Here is a 24,427-nt window from a genome sequence, read left to right as displayed (position 1 = left end):
GCAGCAGCGGTGGCGGCGGCGTCCGGCCTGGGACCCCCCCTGGGGGCTTCAGGGAGGGCTCCGTGCGTCCGCCGACCGGTGGGGGGCTCCGGAGCCTGCATCTGGGAAGGGGACGTCGGAATTCGTGGCGTTGTGGGAGGCGTCGTGGAAGGCGAGTCATGCGGAGAACATGCTGACTCGGCGTGTCTCTGACGGACGCTCCGGGTGTTCCGTTGCATGTTACGGTGAACCGCACAGGAAGCCGCGAGCCCTCCGACCCAACCAATGCGGCGCGAAACTGAGGGAAAAGAGGAAATGGGAGCGCGCGGGGGCGTCAGATGCCCGAACTCTGGTAGGAAGGGTTAGTGGGTATATGGACGTAAAGGCTGGCTGCCTTTCTCCTTACCCACTTCCTCCGTCTAACCAGCAAACAAGAGCGTCGTCTGCTCACGGAAGACGAGGAGCAGACGACGCTGCTGTTCGCCCATGGGAGGGAGACGCATGGGTGGAGTCAAAGGCAGGTAGCCTTTGCGTCTACCCACTAGTCTTTCCAGTCGGAGCTCGGCGGACTGACGTCACCGCACGCTCTCATGTCCTCCTCTCCTTCAGCCTCTCTCCTGACGTCCGGATACGATGTGTATCAATCGCATCCGTTGTTGCTTCCAAACGCTTTCTAGCGTCCAAGATTTTGACAAAATTGCTGCTGGCTCGCTCGGCTCGTATGGACTCCGTGCTTCAACCGCCTGACGGACGTTCTGTAACCGCTGAAACCGCCCGAAAACCGTCACAGCCTGCCCTCAAATTTAGTGTCAGCAAATCGTTCCCGTTTGCCGCGCGTCTGTTTGGACAGCCGCGCGGCGAGCAGCGTGGCTAATCTCTCAGCGTAAATGCGTTAGCGTGCCTTGTATACTCGCATAAGCACTTTAATGCCGCCCCCCCCCCCCCCCCCCACCCACCCATCCACCCCCCAGAAGCTAATCCGGTCTCTGACGGATGATGTAAACGTGGCGTGCGTTAGCGATGTGCGTTAGCGACGGTCTCCTTCCGTGCTCACGGATTCGGGGCCGGGCTGCTGCGCCAGCGGACTTCCGTGCGGCAGTTGGCAAAAATCCGTAGAAGAGCGTGCTTCCTGCAGCTGCCCTTTTGCGGTAGCACCTACAAGACAAGGCCTGCGAATGACGTCATCGTTAGTGGATTTTTGACCCGCCCCTAGCGGCATACACGCGCCGAAGCTCGCCGAGACTGTCGTCAAAAAACGGCAGACCTGTCCGCCTTGACGTCGCCACAAGTCGCGCTCGTTGTGAGAGGCTGTGAGAGTGCTGTCGACGATGCTGACGGAAGTACGCCGCTACGTGGATGCACTAGTGATGACGTTTAGGGGGGAGGGCCTTGTCGCCTTGATGGTATAGCTTCTTTCGTGCCGACAATCGAGGGCAAGAATGAAAACGGGCGTTGCGTGCGTAGTGTGCCGCTGATTCGTTGTTCGATTCGTGGACCGCGAACTTGCGGTGGCGCGGACGACGATTACGCGGGCCATCATCTTGGCAACGTTGCGGCTTCTTCGGGACGTCTCTGTTGGGCGCTCACGCGGCCGTTTCTTTCGGGGAAAAAAGGGGGAGGGGGGTTCGGATGGGTCCTTGCGTGTGGAACGGGAATTGCGCGGGTCGAAAGGGTTCGATCTTCTTCCTCGTTCTTTTCAAAGTCGAGAAGAAGAAAACCGACGGTGCATTGATAACGTTATTCTTTGCTTCTTTGAAATGGCCGTAGGTTAATTCATGTTGTCTGCATTTGAGACGCAACTATACCCCTGCCTCTTAAGCCGAAACACCGTTAGGAATGCATCTTGCAGTGCTGGCATTGGCAGATAAGCGGGCTCAAGTGTCGTAGTAAGGTAGCGGGGGTATACCGAAGGAGCTTGATATAGGATCACTTTATATTGTGAATGCACATACTTACCATGTCTCAATCGTTTTGGGTATTCTGTCTACCGCCTGGCTGTGCACACGCGCATATGCAGCAACTCGTTTGGGACGTCGTATTGGCGGCCTGATAACGACACCCGGCAACGACGCCGTACCTGCGAAAATTGTTCCTGGCGGGTTATTGCGTGTCATATTTATCGTACATTGTCATATCCACCCTTGGTCCCCCGTTTCATGTCTCTGTAACTACGTTAAAATTATTTCACTTCCTTGTGTAAAATGTGCCTAGTTTTCTGCATCACAAGTGTCGCATATCTACCATCGTCAGTCGAACCATTCTCACTACTGTTCTACCCTCTGCCAATAGACCTTTCCAGAAAATGGCTGCTGGCCGGTTTCATTTTCAATGTTCGTGCGTATCGCGCGTGATTTGCTCGCTTTCCGAAGCGACGCACACGCGCGTGCTGAGCTGTGGAGATCGCACGCTGAGCTGTGGATTTGTAAACATTGGAAAGGTCTGTATGCCGATGTTCCTATGGGCTTTTATTTATGTCGGGTAAGTTTTCTGGGCTAAAATTATTGCGTAATGCCATAATTATCAAAATAATAAAAATGTGCTATATACCGAGCTGCATTACTCGCGAGTCTCGATTTATATGTGTATCTGGGTCTATTTTTTATTCCGTGCTTTTTGTCTCTCATTTATTTTTACTCGTTTATTTTCTGGCCCTCGAGACTCCGACCGACGGACACCTAATCCGGCCCCTTAGCCACAAAGTTTAGAGGCCGCCGGCCTAAACGATCCGAGTCGCCGCCGACCGACCGATATATCCGACGAGTCGGTCGTAAGACCCGATCCGTCCGTCCCGAGGAGCGAACACCCGAGACCGCTTCTTCGGAAAAAAGCAGAGGGTGGCCCGAGGCTTAGGCAAACACGCCTCAAGGATTCACGCGCTCACCTTTAACCGGCTCCTAGATTTTCATGCCCTTATCGGGTAAGCAAATCTGGGAGCCGGCTACGACTATAGCGCGTGCATCACAGGCATGTGTAGGAAGCCTTCCTTTCCTTGATCCAGGAAATGTGAAGTTCAAGAACACTGGCCAATCAACAGTGCCGAAATTTGGCTTCCTCCACGGGCTTCTTAATTCGAACACGCGCACGGGTCGACGTGTGCTGCTCCTCGGCGTCTGACGGGCGATGGCGGCGACCGCCGCATGGGAGAGAGCAGGGAAGATGAGGATGCGCGTCCTTGCCCCCTCGGACGGGCGTCGTGACTGGCGGCGCACTTGAACTCCGTTCTTCGGGTCGGCTCTTCTCTCGCTCGCGCCGCTGCGCCGTTGGGCACGACTCGTTTGGCCGCCGGCGTTGACACCGTCGCGGGGCTGGGCGCCGAACGAGAAGGGTTCGCGATGATAGAAAAACGCCCGCCCCGTGCTCCTTTACAATTGCATATGCGGCGCTGACTCAGTCTGACTGTGCGGCTTTTAGGAAACTAATGGGGGCAAGCTGTGGAATGGGCTCCACGACGCCGCACTCTTAACATGGTTTAGCCTTGCGTGTAGGTTGTCGCCAGAGTCACCGAAGATTCTTAGAGTTGATATAGTGTCCGCTTGAACTGGGGAATCTAGCTATTTGATAGGCTGATGGAAATAGGCCATCTTAAAGCGAAGAAAAAGTAAAATAAAAGGTTTGCGTTCAAGTTCTTAAGACTTGGCGTATACCAACCGGTCAGGGGATTAATAGGCGTCGATCGCAGCGTCATCACGCGGTTCCGAAACGAAACTGTGAAGTTTCTGTACTCGGGAAAAAGAAATAATTGACTCCCTGCACCTTTCTAGCACGTATATCACCGCGGCAAAAAATGCCGCGAGTGTGGACGCTTGCGCAGCGTCGGATACACCACAGAGAGAGAGAGCAACTGCGCATGCTTGGAACGCGCTCCACAGCCCAGTAGGCAAAAGTGGTAACACGCAGATGACGAGTTTCGAAATACGGGAGAGGCGGCGTCGGTGCTTGGTGGCATTGAAAATGAAATCCCCCGTCTTGGAATACGCAAGAACAACACTATACGTACCGTTGTAATAGATCTGGGGCATGATTGATACGTTGATTGCAAGCACAGTACCAAAGACGCTAATATTAGCGCTTTCAGTACCACGATGCTCCATGGCGATCTTGGCGCGAGTGGTTCAGAACGATTCTTTTCGAAGCTTCAAAGATTCGAATGGACCGAAATGAGGAATTGCCATGGCAACTGTAACAGATAAGCATAACATCTTGCGAGGTTTGATGGTCTATATGTTAGTATATTTTCTTCTAAATTAGTAGGAAGAGAAGGAAATAGCGCTACTTTCCCGGGATCCCATGACTTTAGGTTGAGTACGACCCCTTTTCTGGATTGCTCTAGCGATGTGTTTTGTTGCGTCATATCGCTGTTGGTTTCGTTATTCTGCGACTGTTTTTTCTCGTCGTTCCTTTGGCTTATTAAGCCGGCCACAAGTCATGCTCTTGATAGCATTGTTCACATCTCGTTTGACTTATAGATCTATAGGGGGCGCGTTATCGGTATGGAATCTGATATGTTCGAGTCTTTTGCTTTGTAACTGTCTCGTGTTTTAGGGTGCATTGAGAGAAGAGCTTTTAGCATCTCTTTAGTCGTGACGCAGTGCGAAAGTGACGGGACCTTCGATATGTTCATATTGTAAGGTAGAGGGAATCGCGGAATGACGCATTGATATGGACTTCTTTTTGAGGATGTGCTAATATGGTCAATGATCAGACTACAACTCTTCCTCGAGTGTGTTTTTTTACCTAGGCTATAGAAACACACATAGTTTATATAAACCTTAAATGCTACATCAGGAGATTAATTGTTCCTCAACTTCTGTTGCGTCAGGAGTAGATACGAGGCTGAGAGAAGATCCTTCTTATTTATGGCAATCTCTAAAAGAAAAAAAAAATAATGAGAAAATTAACGGTTCTTGCTTTCGGATACCTTTCGTCGAGGTTATCGGCCGTACGATATGATAAGGCGTTGTGTGAAGCTATGATGATGACCTGAGGGACGAAGTACATAAAGTTCGTGAAAAAGGGACTAGCGTATAAGTTCGCTACGGTCGGAGAGGTCGGTGCGGGGTCGAGATGTGGCCTTTTTTTTGTGGAATTATTATGATCTGAGTGGATGAAAACGTCGCACGATGTCGAACGGATTCAGTGTTATTGATGAGATAAGCCGAATGCGGGTCCCAGATGGTGAATGCCTATTCGAGTCTCGGGCGGATAACTGATGAGTGAGCGAATAATTTTCACCGATAAGCCGAATGCGGGTCCCAGATAGGGAATGCCTATTCGAGTCTCGGGCGGATAACTGATGAGTGAGCGAATAATTTTCACCGATAAGCCGAATGCGGGTCCCAGATAGGGAATGCCTATTCGAGTCTCGGGCGGATAACTGATGAGTGAGCGAATAATTTTCACCGAGGAGCCTGAATGGAATTACACACAAAAAATAACAATAATAATAAAATTTTGAGATAGATTAGCCGTGGAGATAGCCGATATGAGTGGCATAGGAATTATTAGATGAAAGGATACGAACCCAAATCATTGTCTGATAATGCAAAACCAAACTTCTTTATTTTTTTGCACACGTGAAGCGCATTTCTGTCATGAGACTCATGACGCAGCTCACTGTGAATACGGCGACGCAAATTTTTCATGAGCACTTTATTTTATGAAGGGTTTACGCCGCAATCATTGATGTCAGCGCGACTTCAGCGCACCACTTGGAAATTGAGTTATTGCTCACTCTCATGTGTAACCTTTTAATCTTCTCTCTCTGCGTAATCGTTTGACGTTCAAGCTGTTTCCCCTCCATCATTGCAGCTTGTCTTGTCTCTAATTGTTCAATGTTCAAGCTATTTTATCACCATCATTGACCGTGTACCAACTAGCCCAACCCAAACCGATAATAGCTTCGTAGCTTGGGCACAAATGTGAACGTGCGCGTACCGCCGCTCCGCGTATCGCGGCGCGGGTTTCTGCTTGCTAGGACGACTTCTAGCACGACCTCTAGGACAGCCTCTAGGTCGATCTCAAGTACGACCTCAAGGAGGAGGCAGAGGAGGACTTCCTAGAGGACTAACTCTGGAACGACCGCTAGAACGACCGCAAGGATGACATCCTAAAGAATGACGTCAAAGACTACGTCTAGAACGGCCTCAAGAACGAGATCGAGGACAACGTCCTAGAGGACGTCGTCAATGACGACTTTCAGGACGACCTCTAGGACGACGTCCGCATACGCGCGGACCCTGCGTGTGCGGACGTCCTGCGTATGCGGAGGCTGCGCGCGGCGCATAAGCGCGAAACACATGTACGACGAAACCGTCCGATCCGACGTCCGACCGCGCAATACGACGGTCGGAAGCGAGGGTTTTCAACGCTCTCCGATGCTACGAAAACCCTCTCCCCCCAAGGTCATTCCGGCAGTCCGCACGTCGGATCGGACGGTTTCGTCGTACATGTGTTTCGCGCTATACGCGCGGCGCACATACGCACGGCGGATGCGAGGCCAGATATCGTACCGCGAAAACCGGGTGAAGTATAGTTAAAGAATGCTATTGCATTAAAATAGTCAGATCAGGCGGCGCGTCTTCTACGTGGATGTTCCTTTCCTCGTGCAGCCTGACCGCTGTCGTTGAGGTGTTGAAGAGGCTATCACCGCCCAGTAGCGGTTCATTGAGACGTTTTAAGTCGTACTGCACCACGAGAGCTAGCAATTCTACACCACGAAAGTCCGACAGGCGTCCGCCCAAACAGGTGGTTTACCTCGAACAATGGGCGGCTGCTACCGACCTAAAAATAAACTTGACTATAGAAAAACAGAAAAGAGCTACTCCACTGACCGGCTCCACACCAAAGAAAAGAAAAAGGATGGCGCGGGACGAAACTGGCGGGACGAACCAGTTGCACCCGCGGTGACGCATCTAAACCAGGCAAGTGGGGCGGGCGTTGCGGAGCGGAGCCGCCTTTGACCCCGTTGTCCCTTTAATCCGGACAGGTCTAATCGCGGACCTTCACCGGCTAAGCCTCGTCGGAATGCCTCCTCCTTTCCTTCTCGCCCAGTTCTCTGGCTCGTCGTCCACACCGCGTCGGTTTGCTGTTTCTTGTGGCCGCGGCGCCTCGGCGTCTCGAACGATGCCCGCTGGTTCGGTCAAGGACTCCGGGCAACACGAGGGTGCCTGCTTCGGGATGGCGTTTCCTGGGGCGGCCAGACAGCGCGGCGCCTTCACTCCTCGGGGACGTTCTTCTGGCTATACTTCTTGGCTCGGAGCTCGTTCCTGGTTGGGATCGGAACGTGCGCCCGCGTCGCTCGCGTTCGATCGAGACCACCTAGAAGACAAGGCATGTGCGTGACGTCATCGGTGGTGGTCTGGATTCCCGACCCGCCCTAAGCGGTAAATACGCTGGAGCTATAGACCTTTGCAGAAATCGCCTCCTGCGCGCTGCCATTTTTGTCTGCTGGGCTGTGGAACGCCCTCCAAGCATGCGCTGTCTGCTTTGCGGTATATCGGACGCTGCGCATGCATCCACAGCTCAGTGACTCGGCATTTTTTGCCCGCTCGCTTCTTTCGAGACTGCCGCTGGAAAGGTTTATAGACGAGAGCCGCCCCATGGCGGCAGACGGGTCTGTCTTGGCGTCGCCGCATACTAGCGTCGCGCTCGGCGTGAGGAGCTGCGAGGCGCGCTGGTGGTGGCGAATGGAAATGACTTGAATGGTGACGCCAACTAGGCGGCGCTCCGTACATCCAATAGATCTTTTTTTTTTTTTTTTTAGGGGGCACAGGTTTTTTTCCGGCGATATTTGTTTGGATGGGGTACTGGGCCGACACGCAACCTACACCTGTCGCGGACTCGACAAAGACGACCTTTTGTCGATTCCAGGAAGTATCCTAGAACTCTTCAATTCGTTCGGAAACACGTTTTTTTTTTTTTTTTTTTTTTTATCGTCGGTGTGATGATTTGAAGATTTAAGTGGGCTGGTTGGTTAGCACGGTCAAGTTCACATAAATGCCGCTAGTGTACCGTCTTCGTGTCCCTCTCTGTCATTCACGTTAATAGTAGGATGACGCTCGAGCGTTAAGGCCCGTTCACACTCTTGCGACCGAGTACGACTGAGAGAGACGAGATCTCTTACAACTTCTTAAATGTTTCTAGAATGAGGGAACACACTGACATTGTGGCGCCATCTATGCGGTGACCCTAGAACTGCATTTCACAAAAGCGAAGGTTTTGCGGGATTTCCGAGGTCAAATGTGCGTAATACCCATAGAAAGGCTCGTTTATAACATTGACAAAAGCTTTTCGAGCCAAAAAAGAAAGGATATTGCGCGAGAAATAAAAAAAAATATGCCGGACCGCCGAGTTTACACTGCTTCCCAATAGACGGCGCCAGTGTGTTCTCTGGTTTAAGAAGTTTTAAGGAACCCAGGTTTAAGAGGTCGCAAGCAGTCGCAAGAGTGTGAACGGGCCTTTACAATTCTTTCCGGCTGGGTGTGTTTGACGACAAAACCGGTGTTTTGTTGTTTGTCTGTCGGAACGATGCCGTCGCTGCATCATTCGTACACTTTTCGCGCACGACCGTTTATTTCAGGCCCGCACGCACGCAGGCGCAGGCAAAACAAAATACGAGACATTCGGGTTTTTGCAGACATTCGCCCGTATCGGACTCGCGTAGACAATTCTCGGTATTCGAGAGAGACACAGGCACACTTTGTAGCCCAGCAGGCATCGGAGCAAGCTACGCACGGAGGAAAAATGAAAAGAAATCGAGCGGCAACCATAAACAACGCCGTTATCCTGTAGCAGGTATACGTCTCTTTCTTTTCTGTACTCCTTCGTTGTTTGGGTGCGCAGCTGCCTCGGCCTCGCGCGCGGGAGGCACGTAGGCCGATAACAGCGAGCTCTTCTCCGCGGCTCCCGATGTGCGATACCGCTTCAGTGAGTCGTTGCGCGTCGCCGTCCTCAAGAGCCGGAACGCAGTACGTCTGGTCTACAGGCGCATCCTGACGCTGGTCTCTATCCGTCTAGGAGAAGAAAAAAAAAAAGAATGTAGCAGTTTGAGGTCCGTGCTGAGGTTCGGGACAGAATGGCCAACATGGCCGAATTCGTCGGATCGTTCGAGCGCTTCCTTGCGTCGCACGGGAGCGCCCGAATCTAGTGTACTTGTAGTTTCATCCAGGACCAACTTAAAGTTGGTCCTGTTTTCATCCTACGATGAACCACAGTGGTCGCTACGAGACAACCCAGTCAATCCAGCGCTGTGAGCATATCACGTGACTACGCGACCCATCCGAAGGTCACGTGGCACTCAGACACGGCATTGGATTACCTTAGTTGGCTTTTTTTGGATTGGCTCGTTTACTTTGTATGTGTATGTGCGTGTGCGTGCGTTCGTGTGCGCGCGCGTGTGCTTGTGTGTGTGCGTGTGTGTGTGTGTGTGTGTGTGCGTGTTTGTTTCCTTCTCATGACCTTCTGTGTGCTTTCCTCTGCTCCGAATCCTCTGGCCGCTTACCCGCGGTAGCTGTTTCTGTATGTATGCGTTTGTTTCTTCTCCCGGAATTAGGACTGATGAGTGGTGCCTGCGTAGATTTCCTTTTGCGTGGCGCTTTCCTACGAACGGCGTAAGCGACTTAATCGTCGTTCACCGTTGCAGCGCTTCCTTAAAGGGCAACTCCGCTCAATTTTGAAAATTTGGAGTTAGTGGATGATGTTACCTTGCAAAGCATTCATAAACGACCCTGCATACTCTTTTCCCCGAAAAGTAAATTAATTTCCGAGTAATCTTGAAAGAAGCAAAATCGCAAAACGAAACCGAAACTTCGGCAAGGATGGGCAACACTATCGTCAGCGTCTACAGTCGACGTCGAGAGCATGCACACACCACGTGGGATAGAAAGGGTCACGTGGCCTTCCGCACGGACAGGCGCACGTCGTCTGCATCGCATCGGCTGCACAGGACGGCTCCCGCTTCATTTCCGTTGTGAACCGAAACACACAACGAAATAAGTTCTTGCCAAGGTATATTTTCTACGCAATTGTAGTAGATGCAAGCTGGGCCTGTAGCCGCCGTCATATCTTATTTTATGCGGGGAAGCCAGTGCAATCACAAGCTTGTCAACGCTACGTTCTCGTGCACGCTGCACGCGCTTGCACGCTGGGAGAGCTGTATTTCTAACCCGAACGGGTCTGAGGAAGGACTGTTTCAACGTGGTCAGCATGTGTGGCTTCTGTTCGTTGTTCTAATAACTTCTGTGGTGCGCCCCGCGAGAAAGATTGCCCCGCGAGAAAGATACATCTCGAAAGCCTGCGATCGCGTAGTGAAAACGTGTTCTGGTTGCATGAGCAATCGCTCAACACTTGTTTATGCCAAAGCGATGTGCTGGAGTAATATTTGATTGCATATGTTGCCGACGTAAAATCGCGTTAGCCACTCAATTTCCTGGCTGTCGAGATCCGAACATGATGGAGCCACCGCTGAGCCGCCTGCTGTCGGGGAAGCTGTGCCGCGTGCGAAGATCGACGGCACGGCGTCCGGCTTCAGCTTCGCGTACTTCGTCGAGAAGCCACAGTCAGCTAACACGCGCATATTTCGCTCGTAGCATTCGGGCAAGAAGTGATCGGAACAGATCAATATCCTGGCAGTTGGCGACAAGGACTTCTCGGGGTCCCATAGGTACAGGGCGTCCGTCCAAAGTTTCCGCCGTTCAATGTCGCCAGGAAACCTCTGGAAGCGAGGACTCCTGGGCTGTTTAGCTGGTAGTTCGGGCAGCCAGCGACACAACAACGTGAGCCTCTCCCTTGGCGCTTTCTGCCAGCCATTGCAAAGGCACACCAGGAACAAATCTACGCGCCTCTTGCCTAAATAAAACACGAAACAACGAAAGATGAACACGGCACAACCAGCACAACGGCAAAGACGCAACCGGAGCCTCCACGTTCGCTCGCAGATCACGTGGACACCGCCTCCGAGGTAGAGTAGGTGGTGTCACAATAGTTGGTAGAGTCAGAGGGCAGGGTGACCGCCGGAGGTAGCCGGAGGCGGCGAGCGTGGCGCCGCCTGTGGGATCTGTACCTCAAAACGAAAAAACGAAGAAAACACCTGCGCATGCTATAGACGTCACTGACGATGGAAGCGGCGGAAGCAGATCGGCGGAAGTGCAGTGTTGGCTGCGCCGCATGTTCCCGCTATAGTTAGCCGATATTGTTACTTTCGCGCTTGTTCAACTTTTTTAGACGGAATTCAATTCCAATATTTGACTTGTAGCCTTTCTAGATTATACTGAATAGAATTACATTGTTTTCTCAGTAGCGAAAATTGAGTGGAGTTGCCCTTTAAGGCCTGTCCAAACGGGACCCTTCCGAAATCGTGAGGCGACACCGTACACGGCATCCGTCAAAAATCATGGAAGTCGAAGCGTCCGGCGGTCCCATGTCTGTTTGAGCACCACCGAGCAAACGTCACAATTTTCCTCTTTGCTTCCTCCGCTTTTCGGTGACCTCGGTTCTCGTCAGACTTGATGTCACGCGCCAACTGTCAGAGCTGTCCACCTGCTCTGCCGCGCCCTCGTAGCCTGGGCCGTGTTCCAAAATTTACTCGATCTTACTCCAGGGTAAGGGTTTGGTACCTTTGCGTTCGAAAACTTACCCGCGCCCAGCGTCGCTCTCTGTGCTATCGCGTGACACGACCCGCCGGAGTAGCTTTTCAAACTCGGCCCTTCCCGTTTTCGGCCTGAGGAGCAGCGGGAGCTTTGAGCGATTGACCGACAGCCAGCTTGTAAATGGCTGTCCAGAGTCCAGACCCACGTGATGAGCATGCTCACGGCCCCCGTGAAACCCACAAGCGAAATTTGACAAAAAAACTTACCCCCCGGTAAAAAAAAAAAAAATGAACCGCATTTTCACGTGGTGAATGATGTTGATTGGGGCGAAGCTCTGGTGGTGCTCGTTTGCGACGCTGAGCCGCAGCATGCCGAACCTTTCGTTCGTTTTCATCTAGAAAATCTGTGGTGTGGAACGTGGTTATATACACATTTGAGCATTTGATCGCAGCGCCCTTTCGTCTATAAACGTTGAGCCTATGCATGCAAAGCTTACCGCAATTATATACGCATTAAACCGCAGCGCCCTCTCCTATATAGACGTTGAGCGGCTACATGCAACGTTTCATTCATGACATCCCCGGCTCTTGAGTTATAACCACATCTCAGAGCCCCCTACTCGTCCCGCAGTCGTGGCCGAGGGGTTAAGGCGATGGACTAGAAATCCGTTCCAATCCTGTCAACTGCGCAAACATTTTTTTTTTTTTTTTTGCCCTACACGAGCACGTGAGCACATCAGCTCACGAGCACCAGCAAGATCGATGATAGCACGGACGCCGGACAGACAAGACTAGACCTAAAAGCTTCGCCCCTAAAAAACACATTGCAGTCCGGGTCGTGTCGCGTATCGATTTTTGAACTATCCTCTTTGGACGGGCCTTTACACGCCTTGGTACCCGGTGGATTGCGCTGTTAAAACTGATCCGCGTGTAAGGCCGAGTGGTTGTGAACGAACTCGATACGTAAGGGAAGTTTTAGTAGATCGTTCCGATACCTCCGATACCTGATACGTACTCTGCCGATTCTTTTGCGCGTGCATCGTACCGTTATCGGCGAAAGTTATCGGAGGTATGGCAACGATACACTAAAACTCCCTAATGATACCCAGAAACGATACAATGCATGCGCTAAAGGCGACAGCGGAGTATCGTAATCAAAAATTACCGAACCGATCTACTCGTTGTGTTGACGTATTCTTGTATGAGCTTGTCGGCGCTCGCTCTATCCGTTCAGTATGCTATCAGTCTTTCCCTTTGGAACATCCCCCGCAATTGATCTTCTGGAAGTATCACGATGGCTGCGGACTGTCCATTGTTATCGTTTCACGTAAAAAAAGTATATATATATTACGTATGACGATTAGTCTGGATGGACTGTGACCGAACTCGTAAACTTACCGCGCTTATATTTTGTACGCGTATATACGAAAGAGGGAGGGGAAAAAAAAAAAAGCGCCGCAGAGGCTCTTCGGCGCACGACTATCCTTGTCGGTGACTGATCAACCGGGAAATGCTCTAGAATGCGCAACATTTCTATTCGGCTTACGTCTAACCCGCTTACCTCCTTTTTTTGCTCCCCTCTCTTTCGCTCTATACCGGCCTTGGCCCAAGGACAAAACACAGAAAAAGAAGGGTGCATCTTGCAGCGCAGAGTTTCGGCCTCGGTGCGGGAACCGTCCGATTTTTTACGTGCTTTCCTTCGGCTGCTCCGAGAGCGTCCTCGCGGATCCCGCGGCGTGTAATCTACAGCAGTCCTCGCCCGGCGTTCACGGACGCTTAATAGACGTGTGCGGGCGACAGACTGCGAGCGTCTCTTTCGCCAGAGTCGTTCCCGGCTTTCGCAGCCTCTCGTAGAGGTTGGTACGTCCCGTATGCTAATTTGCTACACGTCTTTTTGACTTGGGTGGCACCTCGCGAGGTTTCCTTCCCTCCTCGGGAGGAGGGGAGGAAGGAATCACCCACTCCCATACTCACACGCACTCACCTAAACTCATACACGTATTAACTCAAACTCGGTATACTTACTAGCTCGAACTCACGCCAACTCACTTTCTCACTAAAACTCACTCACACACTTCCCCAAACTGACATGTTTACTCACACTCGCACGCTTACTACGTTTCACCTTTATTCACTCAAATTCACACGATTGCTCACTTCAACTCACAGGCTCGCTGAAACTCGTGTTCCCGCGCAGTCGTGTGTCCGTACGCCCGCGCGTATACCTATAGACGAGAAAGAGAGAGAGAGAGAGTGCCTGGTTTGAAATTGAGTGTGAAGAGTGTAAGCGTCACGCGTGTCCTCGGCTTTTATGGGGTGTGTGCTGCTCTTGTTTGGGTTTATGTGCAAGCGCTTGGTCGATGTGTGGATTTATATCAGTACGTGACGTGAGCCAGTGTGCACCGTCAGCAAGGCCGCGAGGTTGTCGGTGGATACTGCGAATTCCGAAAGTTCAAGTTCATTTCGAGGTGGAAGAGGAGGAGGAGGTGGAGGTTCGGAGTGTGTCCCGAATCTTAAGTGTATTTCGAGCTCGCTAGCTAGAGTGTCCGATTCCAAATCTCGGAATAATTACGCCGCTTTGCTGATTTGGGGGAGATATCTATTACTGTGTGTTTTATACATCAGTGTTTTTCGTGTTTTTTTTTTTTTTTTTTCTTTTTTATCGGTTTTTTTTTTCTAATCTTTCTTCGGTCTTTCGTCACGAACGCGCCATCGACTTCCTTTGGTCGTAGACGGGTATCAATTGTAGCTAGCTAAAATGTTGCCCGTCCATGTAAGATCTTCGCTCAGGGGGCGTAAATAGGGAATTTTATTAGACCGTTCTTCTGACTCGAGTAACGATACTCCTCCGACGCCTTTGGGCATGCATCGCGTCGTTATCGGAGCTATGGAAACGATCTACTTAAACTTTTGTTGTTTTTTTGCATCGATGACGTGCGCGATTAGAAAAAAGCTTCGCTGCTGTCGGTCATCCATGAATGGCCAAACACTCTTCATGATCGTCGGATTTGCTCACACAATCGAACTCGTCGTTCGTAATTGATAGTCTCGTTCCTGACGTCACGGGTAGGAACCAGAAGAGGGCGCCACGGGAACATCTTGTCGCCGATAGTAAGAGGTCTTCGAAGTCGTAACTGTTATTGCAGACTTCAGACAGCCGTCATTCCAGAAACGTCTTCGTACGTATAACCTTCACTATTAACACGTGCTTTTTGTTCTTTAATACGGAACTTGTTCCGGTACTCTCGGCATACTTCTTCTACTTTGTTGCGTCTATGGCCTTGTGTACGCGGGCGAGTGCGTCTGACTGTTTATGCCTGTTTTTCTTTTTGCGTTATCTCGTGTGCGTGTTTTGCTTTGTGGTCTTTCTGTGTGTGTGTGTGTGGGGGGGGGGGGGGGGGAGGGGGGAGTGAGGGAAGGAGGGAGGGTTAGTCGGGCCTGGTATGGAACGTGTGCACGTATACGTAAGAATGCGTGCATATCGTTACTGCCACTACATGCGCGTTGCAATCTTGACAGCGTAGAGGTAAAGCAGAAAAAAAGAAGGAAAAGAGCAACGAGGGAGGGAGGAGTGAAGAGTGTCCTGAGATTGCGTGACCTCTCCTCCGCGCTTGTTTATCTTCGTGTATACCGAAGCAGCGGCGAGATAGCAGGTGGTCCCGTGCTCGATATCTCTCCGCTTTCTCTCCTTCGTATAGTAGGTGTCGGTGAGCCCGCGCGGATAACGAGGCTGAAAAATTATTACTGCTATCCCCGGGTCGCCTTCGACGAAACGCTGGAGCACAAACCAGGCACGCACGACGGAAAGAAACACGTACACGTATAATATACACTTTTTTTTCTCTCATTTGTTTACTCATTTTTATGTCCAGTACTCGCCTGGAATCTGGTAGGTTCTTTTTTTTACGTGTTTTATTTAGACCCTCGAGCTGATTAGGTTACTGATGGGTTTGAGGAGAGGGGGTGCATTTTTCTCCTGTTTTTTTGGGCCGTGTTTGTTCCACGATACGAGCGGGCTCGGTGTCCACGAATAGCGTTAAGTGCCCTCATCTGCCACTTGACCGCTGGCGATTTGCGCATGCGCCGTTCTTAATGAAGAGGCCTAGAAGCCTTTGAATCGTATGACGGTTTGTGGGGATCGCGGTTCTTTGGCCACGGCATATTGGCGACACGCTGCTTAGAATCTCTATACTTTTTCGCATTGTGCTCGCCTCACACTTTTGCTATGATGGCATATCAGCTGTTGTAAGAAGACAAAGTTTCGCCTTTTATCTGCTTCAGTATTCGGGAGCGTGACCGCGGCAGAAATTTTCAAAGCGTAACAACCGAAAGAAAGGGGAAAAAAAAAAAAAAAAAAAAAAAAAAAGCAGCGATCTAGGTGAAAACAAAGCGTGTGAAAACGGAGCGGCCAGCACACTTCGCTCCGCTCCATGGAATTTGTCGTTCCGAAATGATTTTCTAGAAAGAAAAAAAAAGAAAAGGTTTGAATCCTGCCTTTGGATCTGGGAGTGCGCTGTCCTCTCCATACAAATACGCACATACACGTAGATACTTGCGTCCATACAGATACATACTTAGAAACCAAACAAGATGGTCGACGGTGAGTCGGGGAAACTGGCTCGCTTTAGCTATTAACCCCGAAAAGGATGAGCGCGGTTGTCCCTCCCGGTAATTCTAATGCCCGTGTCCCACTAGAGCGACAGAAAGAAACAAACGACAGCGACAAGCCTCAAACCAGAGTCTTTCGCGATTGGAGGGGCTTTGTAGAATAAGGGAGGCTATGCTCAAACACGAGCGCCATGCACGCGAAGGTATCTTTTGGCTGACTTGCAATCGCTCGTGCTTACTTCACGAGCACCGAACGACTAAACGCCTGCCGAAGGTACCATGGCGAGCATGCTGCATGGGGGCTTGTCGCTGTCTTTTGTTTCTGTCCGTCGCTCTAGTGGGACACGGGCATAAGAGCTGGCGCTGCAGGAGCTCGCAATCATAATTCCTTGTCCTTAGAGTTCGCGCAGCTTTGGAGACTTATTGCCTCTAAACTTCTCTTTATAGAGGATAGAGCCAAGTGGCCCATATACTCCCTGTAACGTTCCGTGCATATTGGGTTTCTAAACTGGTATATTGCCGCCAATAAATAATGTATTATTATTATTATATTATTATTATTATTATTATTATTATTGAGGGGCATTCGCGCGGTCATTCACGTGCGGAAAATACCACATTTGGGCGTAATTTCAGAATTGGTCCCGTCGCCCGCTAAATTTACGGTCAACGTCATTTGCTTGTCGCTTTTTTCTTTCGAATATTTTTTTGTCTTTATATTAGGCTTATAAATTATAACGTATTGTTCGTAAAGGAAAAGAAAAAGAAAAAAAGCTAAAAGAAGTTGACTGGCAACAGAAAGAATAAAACCAACTCGGGACGTCCCTCGTGTTGTTTTATTATTTCTGATTTGGACGGTGCTTCGGGACGCCTCGATACAAAGACGCAACCGACCGCACCTGAAGGGTTGCTTCATCTCACAAATGTCTACAACGCTGACGGGGGCGTAGACACTCGCGCATAGCTCAGTTGTTTGTACGAAACGTCGGCAGTGGAAGCCATTCCCCGCAGCTGCGTAGCTCAGCGAAATTCTGCGTGTATAAGAGAACTGGCGCATTGAAGGCACTTTCTGCAGCCGCTCGCTGACGCCCTTGCCTCTGTCAGCGGGGGAGATGTTTTGCGTGAGACTGATGTGTATAACCGGAACAACCCGCAGGGATCCTATACCGCGGGAAGGGCATATATCCTCGCGCGCGCGTCAGGGACCGCGTGCACCCGTGTTGTCGTCCGGAGGTCGGGCGTTGACAAAGAGGAGCGCAGGCGCTGTAGCTTTTTTTTCTCTCATCGCTCCGCAACACTCGCCTTCCAAACGCATGCACTAACCTTCGTCCCTGAGGGTCGTTGTCGCCTCCGTTTCACTGACACAACCGCAGCCTTCGTCTGCCCTCCCCCACCGCAGTTGGCAGTACGAGGCATCGGAGGGAAGGGGGGAGAAGTCCCCGTTTAGTTAGTCCACGCACGCCGAGGCTAAGAAGCGCTCGACTGCGGGCAGAAAAACTGGCCGCGCGACGGGAGTCGCCTGCGTTGTGTCGTCGATCGCTGGATGCGTGTGTGCCCCGATGGCGTTCGTCTGCCCCGCTATGTCGCCGCGAACCGACGGCAGGAGTCTGGACTGCAGGCCCGGACCCCCGGTCGCCTCCTCGCTGCTCGCGCGCAGGGCCGAGCGACGCGCGCCTCCACGTCGCTGCCCAGGTATACGACGCCGTCTTCCCTCTCTGGCTTGGTTCTCTTTTTTGTTTTCCTGCGCTACTTCCGAGAGTGGTTCTTTGTCGAGTTGGTCTCCTCACTGTGCTACCCCTGCTTACGGACCAGTGCTAAGCTTTGTTGGTTTGTGTGTGTTTGGGTGGAAGGCCGGGTATGTATTTTGGTGCGCACGGATTGTTCTACGTTTGCCTCCCAAAATAACGTGACGTGTGAACGGATTCCGTGGTCGCGCTCCCAGCTGAAACGCCCTTGTAAACACCAGTTTTTTTTTTTGTTTTTTTTTTTTTTTAATTTCCTGTTTTGACATCGGCGCGTTTTTATTTCTGTAAAAATAGTCCGAAAGCCGGGAACATTTATTAGGAAAACGCTTGTTCCGGTTTAACATAGGAAGTAACATAACACAACAAATAATAATAATAGCAAATAACGTAACTTATTTATGTATTTCAGGGTGTTTGAAGTACACTTCGAAGTGTTAAACTATTGTCCCAAAAATGGCCTCCTCGGTAAATTTTAAAATATATTTTTCAACCGGCTAAAACAACGGTTGAATATCCGTATTTCATGCGTGGGTATAAGGCATTTGTAAACGAAAAAAAAAAACAAAAAAACAATGAAGTAGACTCGAAATACTTTCGTGTATACTCCAACGTATTAGTGTTATTGCTACGCTATCGGCATGGCTGGTCTGTGCTCTGCGAGATACTCGGATTTGACCGCGCTATCGATATCAATGTTCGTTCGTTTTGTTTCGTTTCTACCTGCTACCTTCGTGCATTGTCACGACGCTATCGAATTCTATATTGTCAGCTGGGTGGCTATCGGTTGACGAACTGGACGTGGAAAACATTGCGGCGCTCCAACTGCGATGTTTCCCAGTTTGTTGGTCTATCGGCTATGTGTGTGTGTGTGTGTGTTTGTGCCGCCGCGAAGCGTGCTGTGGCGTGCTCGGACGTGCTATTCGTGTTCTACTCTTTACTCTGGGTCTTCTTTTGGTACGCCTCGCTCCTTCGTTACATAACGGTCGAATTTTCAGGTTGTTCAACGAATTGGAACTTGCTGGCAATGTTACAATAATAAACGGGGCGCACCCGAAACTAGGTTGAGAATACGAAGAATCCAAAGTGAGAGAGAAAGAAACAGAATGACAGAAGGCAACGTCTCAAACTGGGCGATCTCAAACAAAGTGACATCAAACGTTGCCTTCTGAGATTCTGTTCCTTTCTCTCACTTTGGACTCTTCGTATTCTCCACCCAGTCTCGGGTGGTTTAAGTAACTGGTAAATCTACACCACTTCGCTTGCGCCATCATTGTTTTATCGGAAAGCAGCAGTTTTATGTTTTTGTGCGCCCAAGACTTACGATCTTTATTGACACACCCCCAGGCTTAGTTCAAAGCACACAAACCTATCGTATTGCGGAGCGCAAGCTCGTCCGCTTCTTATGCGGGGTTGTGGTGACGTCACAAAGATGCCGAGTTCTGATTGGCTCTGATTGAAGGATAGTGGGTAGACCTGGAGGCAGCTTGCTTTGACGTCTACCCACTATCCTTCGATCAGAGCCAATCGGAGCGCCGCGGTCTTTCTGACGTCACCAGAACCCTTGCAAAAGAAGCAGACGACGCAGGATAACAATGCCGGACAAACACTGACGCAGATAGACAGGACAGAGGACTGACGATCGAGCGCATGAAGCTCGAAGAAAAGGCGATGTTTGCTGGCAAGCGCTGTTGCAAGAAGTTGGTTCGCATTACCGACCAGCTAATAATTCACAGGAGCTGGCATGTAGTCGCTGCAAAATTAAGCAAGGTGCGCCTTGTAATATTTTTTGTCGACAGGTCTAGAAACCTGTCGACAAATAGCAGCGGGGAGTTAACGGCAACCTTGTTTTTTTTTTTTTTTTTTTTTTTTTTTTTTTGTTAGGGGAGACGAAAGCATGCCAACGCGAGCTCGTCGGGGAACGTGCCCTCGTTGTTGTCGGAGCGCCTCGTTATGCAACCTTGTAGCGTCCCGTGGCAGTTTCTGCTTCGGCCTAGAAAATGTTTTATCCTCGTAAGGTTAGGATTACCTTCGGCGCCTCGTTGCTTGGCCGGTTAGCGGTTGGTCTTGTGACTCGTTGACTTCCGGCGTTTATCTCCCACGGACAGCCTCCAGCGGAGTACACCATTCTATTGGCCGCCTTGTGCACGACGCCATCTTTGTTTACGGGGCTGTGAATCGGCTTCTAAGCGCGCGCAGAAACTTCCGTGAAACGCAGCTGCATTCGCAAAACCTATGAACTCTCACGGTTGTCGAACCCGAAGCAAGCGGATGAAGAAAACGAAAGCATCTGAAATGAAGGTCAAATTAGAAATATGAGTGTAATATTACGGAGGCTTTTTTTTTTTTTTCGTGTGTTTTTTAAGCTTTATACAAGTCTGTTAAAAAAAAGAAAGAAAAAAACTTGAAAGCTTTACCAATTTTGTCTAAGCAGACGAGTTATACGACCGCGGGTACATAATCGCCACGATCAGTTAAACGACTAAAACGTATTAATCAGCTTTTTAATTAGTAAGAATAAACATATCATCGTAATTCGAAGCTTGCTGAGCGTCATCGAAAACAACTAAATCTGTAGTTTTCGAAAAAAAAAAAGACTGGTTTCCGCGCGGGAAGCGCAGTAGGACGCTAAAGTTACCGCTGGTGCACCAGGCGCAAGGCTGGCAGTCAGAAGACGCGGACGACTCGGGCGCCTAATCGCACCGGCCGTTTGGGCCTGCTGTACGCGCCGTAACTTCAGCACTCTGCCGTGCTTCCCACCTGCTCCAACTCTCCCAAAAATTGACTCACTTGGTGGTTTCAGATTACGCTCGGCAGGTTTCTAAGGGGGAACCATACGTGTGATTTCAACAATTAAAAAGTGAATCAACATATTTTACTTAACTCCGACTTATCGTGGCGATCAGCCAGCTATATACTATGTCCCCCTGGCCGTGAAACTCACGGGCACTAACAAAATTAATGTAGCTTTATGGTTTTCTTTCTTTTTGAACAAATCAGTAAAGCCTAGAAATGGACACCCTGTATTATGTACACGGTTTTCGCTCCACTGACAGTATAAGAACGGCAGGGCCTGCACGCTGGGTCTTCACGAGGGGTCGGAAGTGTTATCGGAGCTCACACTGGAGAAGCTGGAGGCGGGACCATCGAGAGACCCATCTGCCGTTCTCACCCTGCCAGTGACGGTTAGAGACTGTCGTAGACAAGAAATTACAAAGTGGAATATGCGGCGGACCAATTTAGCCGGCAATTCTCGTTGCAAGGACACTACCTCGCGTGTGAGAGATCACCTGTGCTGCGAGGTTTGCGTTTCTTTTATTTACTCGATAGCGAGGCCTGACTATTTGCAAAAATGCTCGTGCAAAAAAAAAAAAAAAAAAGAGGTAGCTAGCGTGAGCTCTAAACGGAGGTCTCTCCGTGTGGCAGACCTATTCTAGAGCTATACGCGCTTGCGACCTCCACAGAGGTGCGAAGCGGAGTGCGTATGCATCATGCGTCCTTGTTGAAATCAAGGAGCGCTCGCGCCGTATATATCCTTCTGCGCTCGAGTGCGTCCGCCGTTTCCGGCGAAAACCCAGCCCTTCCCACGAAAGTTGCGCGAGAGGGACTTGTTCTTTTTTCCAGCCCCAGCAATTAGAAAGTATACGAGTATACAGCCCCTCGCCTCTTCCTTGATGACGCCCTGAGAAGCGGCGCCCACGGACATATCCGACGTCCCTGACCGTCTCACCTCGGCATAATGTGCAATGCACATCACGAGACGTAATTCAGACCACGGCCGTCCGACGAAGTTGAAGCCGTTGTTTGTGGAATGCCCTCGCTCCTGCGCGCAGAGTCCGTCGTCGGCTTATCGCTTGACCGAGCCTCTATGGGTCCACCGTGAGATTCGACCGGCACGTGCGCTGTCGCGAAGGGTCTAACTATTCACCGCATTCGCGGTGGGAGTTGATGGGCGCTACAGTATTTCCTGCTTCGGTATAGACTTCCGGTAGGGTGCTTAGTCGTTCTTCTGCGAAGAAGCAGGGCGGTTCCGTAAAGACGGCTTCTTTTCGCGAAGTATTAATTGTAATTCGTGTATAAGAACAAAGGGGCATGAAATCAGAGTGAAAGAGGAAAGCCGCAAGCGCACAGGGGTCCGTGATAGTGGACAGTGGCGGGTTTGCTGATAAACACTATTGAATAGCCCAGCTGCCGCGTCAGTGGGCAGCATTTGGTTATGCCTCCGCCACGGTGGCCTCCGCTGCGCGAGCAATCGTGCGGCCGAGGTGCGAGCAGAAGCAAGGGTTCGCGCTGGTAACCTTCCTTTTACCTTAGCTTAGAGCTTAGCAAAGGCTGCGGTCACGAGGTCAGTGCCCAATACTGGGTGTAAACTTTTTTCGGTGCGAAGTTTTACCTTCAGGCTGAACAGTTAGGTATGAGCTTCTCGCGTTTGATCGCTCCTCGGCTGCACTAATGCTCTTGCTGCGGGAACCCCAGCCAGAACACTCGTGTTCGCAACTTCTGAATCTGGACATACCATCCGCTTCGGCTAGCTTTCCCTTTCCCGGTCATCTGGTGTTTGTGTGTGCATCCCGTGCGCCTGCGCTCGTGTGCGTACGGCCGATCCCTTCGACAAAACTGTGCGCGTGGGCTGTCCCGTTTTGTTTACTTAGTTTTGCTTGCCGACCAAGTGGGCCATTGTGTTTCGCGTGCGGGGTGAGCGAGGGCGTTACAGTCTGTTACCTCCGATCCGGGGGTGTCGGGACTCTGAAAGTCTCCGAGCTGCTGTTTCTCTTGATCGGGTTGCCCAGTTGACCAAAGAGCTCACGTCCATTCGACGCGCCTCGCTGGTCACGCGTTTTTATTTCCCCTTTCCCTCTCTGTTCTCCTCGTATTCTCCGTGAAACTGCTCTATTCGAAGCGCGCATTGTAATTTCTCCTTTCCTTTTTTCTTTATGTCGTGTCTGTTTTGCTTTTTTAATCTGCTTATGCGTTTTGGTTCATTTCCCACCCAACCCACGTTTATCTTTTTTTTTTCTTTATTTTTTCTCGGAAGCTCGCGTTCGTTTTTATTTTGAGTGGACGGAGGTGGACGAGAGGAGTTGTTCGAGTGAGAAATCATAGCCCGCTGTGGGCCAGTGCGTGGTCCGCCAAGAAAAGACCTGCTTTCTCCACTCTCTACCGTCCCACATCGGAACCCGGCTGTGACCACGTGGCCGTGCGGCCCGGCTTCTTGTCACCGGACGCTTTGGAAAGCTTCACGGTGACTCTGCGCGTGAAGGCAATGTGCTGCCCCGGTTTTTGGGGAAGTTCGAGGGCCGTCTTCGGTCTCGTGTAGTCACTACTGCGTGACGCACATCGGACATTCCAGGACTGGCTTGCTAGAAGCCGAGTTTTAGCCAAGCCTTTCCGAGAGAAAGTAGCGCCAATGCTAGCGCACGGTCGGAGTGGCATGTGAAGTCGGGTCTCAAGGGCTCGTGCGCCTCAGCCTCACGAAGTTTTAGCTGAGGCACTGTTTCTGAGCGAGCCGGCCCAGGTTACAGTCGCACTGCATCGACCAAGCTGTCCATATACTGCGGAGAGGCCATGCAGGCGTCATTTCGAGGCGAACGCCCCTCATCGCTTTTGACTTTATCGTTTTCCTTGAACGAATCGTGGCGCGCTTGACGGCATTTCAGTGCGTGTGCTGATTGCGGAAAACGCCCGTGCAGCTGCGCGTGCACTCTGCGAGGCAGTGTGCATCCCACCGTGAATCCACACGATGTGGGGCCAGCCTGCTTGTCTGAGCGTCGTCGTAGGTGCTCTCTGAGCCAGCGGCTGAGGCACTCCTCCATTATCCGTGCACCGCAGCCCACTCTGGGCGAAATTCGTCCGCTCTCTTTGCGTGGGTGACGCGTTGCTCCGGTGTCGCTGTCTTCTTGCACGTCGGTGGGGGTGGGCGAGGCGGGCCCTTACGCACTGCGAATTAGGTTCGGAAGGTGTTGGGGGAACGGGTTCGGTGCACGCGTTAGTGCCTCAAGTTAACCGGGTTAATGTTTACTTCATGGTCCGTTATTGTTTTTGTCTCATTCACGCGTCTTTTCACGACGATGTAGCGTGCTGCCAGAAGCTTTCCCAGTTTGAGGAAGCACTTGCAGCATTTGCTACGAGCGTACATACTGGTTTCCGATAAGTCCTGAAGTTGGGGTAGATTTATGATGGGATGAATGGGGGTATGTACGCTTAACTAAAGGGAGCCCAACCGCACCCTCTATGTACGCACCTTTTGGGGAGGGATCGGTGGCCGAGTGCTTTTGCGCCTTCGAAGTTCGGAGCGCGGGTGGCGAAAGCTCGCGTTGCAGAACAAAGGAATCCTGGGTTCAAACCCCGACACCTGTCCGTTTCGATCTGGATGAGCACCGTGCCGGCGTGTGGTCGTGTATCCCTGGTGCGGCGAAACAACGTGTTCGTACTTTTTCTCGTTCACTCGAAGCTTGAAATACTAAACATTCACCCAACTTCATGTCAGTGGCAAGACAGGCTGGGAATCAGTGAC

The 24,427-nt window shown here is 50.9% G+C and overlaps 1 protein-coding gene across 5 annotated transcripts in view; it reads left to right on the top strand.

Annotated features, from left to right (window-relative positions):
• Positions 1-24,427, top strand: part of LOC8038800 (CCR4-NOT transcription complex subunit 6-like) — a 231,898-nt gene that overhangs the window by 160,627 nt on the left and 46,844 nt on the right. The gene's annotated exons all lie outside the window — the stretch shown is intronic.

Source organism: Ixodes scapularis, unplaced genomic scaffold, assembly GCF_016920785.2.
Source record: "Ixodes scapularis isolate PalLabHiFi unplaced genomic scaffold, ASM1692078v2 PGA_scaffold3__209_contigs__length_174095766, whole genome shotgun sequence".
Taxonomy (NCBI): domain Eukaryota; kingdom Metazoa; phylum Arthropoda; class Arachnida; order Ixodida; family Ixodidae; genus Ixodes; species Ixodes scapularis.
The sequence above is the reverse complement of the archived record's forward strand: the minus strand, read 5'-3'. Positions and strand labels throughout refer to the sequence as shown.